Genomic DNA, 6,867 nt, shown 5'->3' on the forward strand with positions numbered 1-6,867 from the left:
CAGGGACTTGATCCCGTGAAGATTTTTGCCAACCTTATTAATTTTCGTGTAGTCTTTATATTTTAAAATGTTTAGTCTCGTTCCGTAAAGTTTGGATTCCATTTAGTAAGGATTTGATTTTTTAAGTTTTTGTTTTTGAAAATGAAACCTATAGACACTATTTACCCTTCCAAATTTATTCTTTTGTTATCTAGTTTTTATCAATTGTTTAAAAAATCAAATCAAAATTTAAAAACTAAAAAAATAACTTTTAAATACTTGTTTTTGTTTTTAAAATTTTACTAAGAATTCAATTATTGGACTTAATAAAGATGCAAGTCATTCTATGAAATGCGGGAGAGGTGAATAGACTTAATTTTCAAAACCAAAAACCAAATTGTTACCTAACAAGGCTTTAGTGTTTAGGTTTTCAAATGTTATATTTTCACCATAGAGATTTAAGTTTGATTACAATTTGGTCTCTAGGTTTGAAGATTTTACATATTTGACCTAAATTTGCACTAAATATTCTTCTTCATCTTTTTTGTGTGTTGGTATCTATTAATTAATTTAAAATACTTGTAAAGTGAAATTTTAAAACTAATTATAATAGTGAAACTTAATTAATTATAATCATTCTAAATCTTTTAAATTAATTAATAGATATTAATATTAAATATTAAAGTGAGTATTTAATGAAAAAAATGAAGTTAAAAATATAAATATTGAAACATGGGCATTAAATTGAAACAAAACTCAAACCTCAAGAATAAAATCATAACATTTTGAAACTCAAGGACTAAGGCTTACTTTGGGATTATTGTAGTTGTAAAAAATAATTGACAGCAACAATGCATTGAGAAAAATCAGTTGTGACATGAAGTAAAAATAGTGTTTGATTAATTTCAATGTTAAACTCAAAAAAATATATTGATGTGCTTGATAAATTTTACCAAACGACCTAAACTGTTGAGTTTCTTCACCATCGCTTTTTACTCCCGCAAACGCAAACCCAAATGGGACACAAATTGAAATCAAACTCAAAATTTAAGAACTAAAGTGTTATATTTTGATACTCATGGACCAAATGAAAACTAAATCCAAACCCGAAGGACCAAAAAATGTAATTTCCCTAATTAATAGTACATCTTTAGTTAATTTCAAATTTAGTCTCTCAACTTTGAAATTTTTGCCTGCTTAATATTTGAACTTTTAAGTTTTTACAAATTCGTGAATCTGTTAGATATCAAATTGAAAGTTTTGATACAAACATTTTAAGCTAGGGATCGAATGCTTGTGCCAAATAGGTTTATGAACTTTGAGGAGTTTCTAACATACATGTAAACTTTCAATTTCGTATCTAATAAATCTTTAAATTTTAAAAGATTTCTAATAAGTCTTTAAACTTTCGACTATGATAATAATTTTAAGAATTACTGAAAGGAAGAGGATTAAATTTGAATATTTCTAAATATAGGAACAAAAAGTATAACAAAACCTAAAGTCACACAGACAAAGTGATGATTTTAACCTTATTTTTTTCTAAATCAACCAATTAAATGCTATATAATTGAACTGACCGTATTCAGATACAAGTGACATTAGTTTTTTATAGTACAATAAGTAAGAGCATGAGAATTTGAACTTTCTAACTTTAAGAGAAGTATATGATAATTATTGTTGATCTACGCTTAATTTGACATATAATATTAGTTTTATAGGTTATAATTTTTACCCTTAAGGTATAATTATTTGCCTAAAAAATAAAGAAATATATGATAATTGTTGTTGACCTATGCTCAGTTTGACAAATAATATTAGTTATCTATATTATAATTTTTACCCTTAAGGTGTAATAATCTGTTTAAGAAATGAATAAATTATGTAAAACCATTACTAGAAGCGAACTTCCTAGATTAAGTTAAAAAAGAAAAATTTAAAAAGTAACTACATTATTCAAACTCATGGAAAAAGAGCGTAGGAAGTCATGCTTCTTAAATCCTAACCCTAAATAAGGGTTGGACTTAGCATACCTAACCCATCTAAATCCAACCCTTAAAACAAATATTCATAGAAAGTATTTTTGTCAACTCTACCAAGTTAAAAAAAGGTCAAATTATAAATAGGGATGGGACTTAGCGTGTCTATATAAGGTTTAAATTATTTATTTTCAAAATTTAACATTTCAAATGTCATCCAAACACCTCTATGACTTGACCTTTTTTTAACTTGGTACAGTTAACAAAAATAATTTCCTTCATATGGCATAATTGATTTTTTCTTTTCTTTTTTATAAAACATTATTTTGAGTCTCATTCTATTTTTAAAATTTGTAATTTCAAATATCTAAATTTAGATTATATATTTCATTAAATCTTAAAAATAGTCGTGGTTAGTTTGAGATTACTTTTTTTTTTAATTGAGAGTGGCAAAATAATAAATCTAATTTTTTATTAGAAAAATAATGCGAATATGTTCTCGAAAGTTATAGAAAGATGGTAATAAAAATTCTATAAAGAAAAAAATAGTCAACAATCAAACTACTAATATGGATTAACTTTTAAATTTATTAAAGTTAAATGAGCTAAATTTAAATATTTAAAAATACGTTGATAAAAATAAAACAAATTTCAAAGTTAAGTGTCATAATAACATAATTCAATTGACATAAAAATTTATTTCATCGATTTCAAAGTTAGATATTTAATTTTCCCATTTTATATGGCAACAAAGAAAGATGTAAATACCATAATATATTTTAATATGTGTGTATAATATATATTTTGTGTTTGAAACTTTAAAGACAAAGTCGATTATCCATTGCAAGGAAAAAAATAATCAAATACGTAATAAAAGTAGTACAAGACAAATAGAATTGTTGTTTGGTAGTTCTTTCGCACTATAAACAAAACAAATATGATTCGATTCGTTAGGTATTTTTGTTGTTTTTTCTCTCACTTTCTTAAACAATTTTTGCTTTATTTTATTTTATCTCACACATGTTTCTCAATCATGTGACATCATTTGAGAAGTTTGAGCATTTGTGTATTGAGTTTGAATTTTGTTCTATTTTGTTCGTATTCAAAGGAATCTTAAAATTAGTTTTTGGAATTAAGTTTATTTATTATTTTTTTTTCAAAAAATAGTTCTTATGAGTATCTATTTTACGAGTATCTATTTGATGTTTCGAATAATCAAATACAGGATGATATTGCTCCTAAAACCTAAATTGTATACATATTTTATGTAATTTATGATTTTGGATCTTAGGTTTGGGATGTAATATTTAAATTATCTAATCACAATTGGTGCCTCAATATCTGTACTTTCTGATATTTAAATAATAAATTTATTATCACCATCTGTTTGTGGACATAGTTAGTACACTGTTAGTAAACCACTTAGATCTTTGTGTTGTTCTTTACTGTTTATGCTTTCTTTGTTTGTCGATTTTGCTTCTATCATAACAATTTGTATATTATCTTTTCTTGCATGAAAGTTGTTGTTATTATTATTATCATTATTATTATTATTATTTAACCAATAATTTTGAGACAATTTGATTTTAAATTAATAAATTCAATATTTATTGAAAGTATATAGACTAAAATGAAACAAAATCTAAAGTATAAGACTAAATTGACATTACAACGTATTTTATGTCGACCTTTGAATTATGTAATATCACATGGAACTATGTTGTAATAATAGTTGGTGATAATTTTCTCTCTCACTTGTAAATTGTATTGTAGTTTAATGTTTATTTTTTGTAACCTTTTATTTTTCATTTTTTTTAATTCAACACTAATAGAAATAGAAAGTGAGAAGATATGAACATTTAATTTATTAATTGAAAGCATAAGTCTTAATTAATTGATCATTGATACTCAAATTGTATGTGTTTTTTTTAAGTAATTTAATATGATCAAATTAATTTTATGTAATTTTTGAAAACTTGTCTTGAACTTGAACGAAACATTACTTTTTTTATTTTCTTTTATGGATATATTTTTACAAAAATATTGGTCTCGAGTAAAATAAGGGACTGTTTGGATTGACTTTACTTAGAAAGTCAATCTAAACAAGTCGTATATGATTGTCGTTTTTTTCTTTTTTACTATCGTAGAAAATATAAAAAGTTGAACAATCCAAGGAGCTTCAATATAATATTTTCATAAATTAAATAACATGTGTTACACATCTTATTCTTACACTTTTTTCTTGTTGGTTCAATTTTTGTTGGTTCAATTTCAAATTCAAACCTATTCTCCATCCATAGCCGTCCAAGCAACTATAGTAGCTTAAATGACTAACCAACAAACATGGGCAATATGGAGCTAAAACAATAAACTTTGTGGGTAAAAAACAAGGATACTATATGTTGGAGTGTATCAGCAAGCAGCGGAAGCAACAATGATCAATAAACATTCTAATTCATTAATTTTGGCAGAAAATAAAGCATGCTCTTGCAAAAACAAGTGGGTTTCAAGTCATACCTTTGTAAAACTTCTCCAAAACTCGATTTTCAGCTACAAACTTCTCCAAATCTTGTTGTAGACCACCTTAAGATCTTCCCCACTATTCTCTTGGAGCTTTAGATTGAGTTGTGAGACTCAAAATAAGTTTGAATGAAGGTAACTTGGAGAAGAACTCACAGCAGCAACCCATTTGAATAACACCTTCTTCAACCTGAATTTTTCAGCAAAAATTCTATCGATTGTATGCCTCAATTTCACTCTAATCTTCTCAATATATTGTAGACTATCATGCAAAGAAGATAGTTGTATGAGATGCAGCTCATGCTTGGAGTTATTGAAGCTTAAAGAAGGGGGTTTTGTGTGAGCTACTTTGAAGGTGTAATGGAAAATCCCATAAATCCATTTTGTGTTTTTCTATCTTTTTTCAATTTTTCAATTAATTTCTAAAATTGAAAAAATATTATTAATTTCATTAATTAATTTTCTTAATAAAATTAATAAATAATTCTAATTAATTTAATATCAAATATTAAAATAATTTTACACAAATCCACCTTCATATATTTAAATCATATTTAAATATTAATTCTCTAATTTTGTTTAATTTTTAAAAGTAAACATGTAATTATATCTCATTTAATTACTAATTCCTTTAATTCTAATTTGAACGTTTCAAATTAACTTATCATGCTACTCTAAAGTTAATCCATTTACGAGCTAGTAAGGGATCTTGTGGACCTACAGATTATGGGCTCCAACGATTTGAGATTAATTGGCTAAACTCATTATACCAAATTACCCTCATTCGTTAACTAATGGGTCACTCTACTAAAGCCCATAGTTGAACTTCCATCACTGTAAATATATTATGTCCACTCGATATAACCATGATTAGTAAGTTAACCTTTCACAGGTTGTTCGTAATAATGGTTGGGTTAAATGTTTGTTTTAACCCCGAGATTATCTCTTGTTCCTTAAGTCTCACTAATCCTCTAATGAACAATTGATTTGTGATCAAATCAACAAATCGAGTCCCTTTCAGGCCAGTGAGAAGGTGGGGCCCCTTGTTCAAGACCCGGAGTCAGCACTTAAAGGAACAACCTCTCTACTATCCCTAAAAGCGGGTAAGAGTGAATTCCATCTTGCACCCTATGTCCCCAGCTATCTATTCGGTCTTACCCCTAAGATGGGAGTTTATTGAGCTGACGATGTTGAGCCAACCCAACTATCTATTCGCATCCAACAGCGTTACCAGAATAAGGCACCCAACCTTATTCATATACTATAGATTATTTTGACTATTTACTTGAACCTGATCCACTTTTATGTCTCCACATAAGTTCAAGTACTCATGTAATAGTCATGGGTCTTTTTAGGTTTATTGGATTTCTAATAAGCAATACAAATATTCAATAACAACTTATTGAATTTTCAGAATAAGTTTTATTGTTTACAAACCACGAGTTTTAGGACATAAAACCCAACAAACTCCCACTTGAACTAAAACTCCAGTGGTAACTTATATATTCAAATTTATAAGACTGAGTTTCTGAGTTTTATAGAGAAATACAATAAACTAGGGCATCTCATATCCATTGTTTACCATTCGGTATCCCATACCCGATATTTCTCCCACTTGCCCTAGGTTATTAACCTGGCATTCCTAGTCTTACTAGGTGATTCTCAAACATTTTAGCCGAGAGAATCATTGTAAACATATTAGTGTACAATAGAATTCTTATTAAACTATATGGGGAATGCATCCTATTCTCAATAACGACCAGGAAGTCATACTTTCCTCCCACTACATTGAGGCACTCTCAACTCTTTGAGTAAGACGCATCCGACCTGTCTTAACAACTCTTGTTAACAGTGTTAAATAGATCTAGAAATCTTTAAATTTTCTATACTTTGATCTAATAGATTTCTAGCCATTTTTAAATAGCTGAATATTTACAACATGGCTTTTAACTAGTTTGATTCTTAACAGAAGTTGCTATGAGATTAAACAAACATAATTTTCGAAAATGAACATTTCATTTACAACAAAAATATATACATTTTATTCTTTACAAGATAACAAAAAAACAAGTAAGGTTATTATCAGACAGTAACATCTTCCACTGGTTAAGCTGAGCAAGCGGTCTTCAAGAACTAGTTTGTCTGTTTTGGTTTCTCTGCTCTCTTTTCAGCAAGGTACTGAGGGCAGTTCTCTTCCAGTGCCCTTTTCATTGCAGTGGAAACACTTTCCTTTGTCTGCAACATTTTTTTGCCTTTCTGTTCAGCGGGTTTCTTCTTCCTTTTCCCTTTGTTCTTCTTAACAAGAATACTCTTACTCTGTGAAGAGGAAGCAACATCAGGCTTTTTGGAGGCTTTACTTCCTTCTCACCGATAATAACGTTTACTTCTG

Source organism: Benincasa hispida, chromosome 9 (genome assembly GCF_027475165.1).
Source record: "Benincasa hispida cultivar pf3 chromosome 9, pf3_genome.v1.1, whole genome shotgun sequence".
In the NCBI taxonomy this organism is placed as follows: domain Eukaryota; kingdom Viridiplantae; phylum Streptophyta; class Magnoliopsida; order Cucurbitales; family Cucurbitaceae; genus Benincasa; species Benincasa hispida.